This window comes from Argentina silus (assembly GCF_951799395.1).
Source record: "Argentina silus genome assembly, chromosome: 11".
NCBI lineage: Eukaryota > Metazoa > Chordata > Actinopteri > Argentiniformes > Argentinidae > Argentina > Argentina silus.
The window spans coordinates 17,825,775-17,826,206 of record NC_139665.1 but is presented as its reverse complement, the minus strand read 5'-3'; positions in this window follow the sequence as shown (position 1 = coordinate 17,826,206).

The window sequence follows — 432 nt, the reverse complement described above, 5'->3', positions numbered from 1 at the left end:
TGGGGGCCTCTTGTGTTTATTTGTCATGTGCTCCCGGTAGATGTTGTCCTTAACTATATCTCTCTCATGCTTCTTCAATCTTGACCTAAACCATAAGGGTATGAAACAATATCAGATTCATAGCTGTGGGGTAACTTCTAAAGGTCACTGACCCTCATGTAAAGCTAGATTCGGGTGGAAAACAAAAATAGTTTTGTCATCGACCAGTCAGCCAAACCTATTGCTCTCATATTCCAAGGGCATGGAGTGACTTGCCCAAGGGTTTAAACATTCTTAGCAACTGTTGAGCAATGTGCAAATGTTTGAGGAGGGCTTCAAGGAATATATTGTTTTCTGTTTAACTGGAGCAAAGTGGACTGGGTTTGCTTTTTTGACCCCTCGCCCCAAATGAACCACTGATTGTGAGATCTTTAAAGCCCTTCACATCGTATG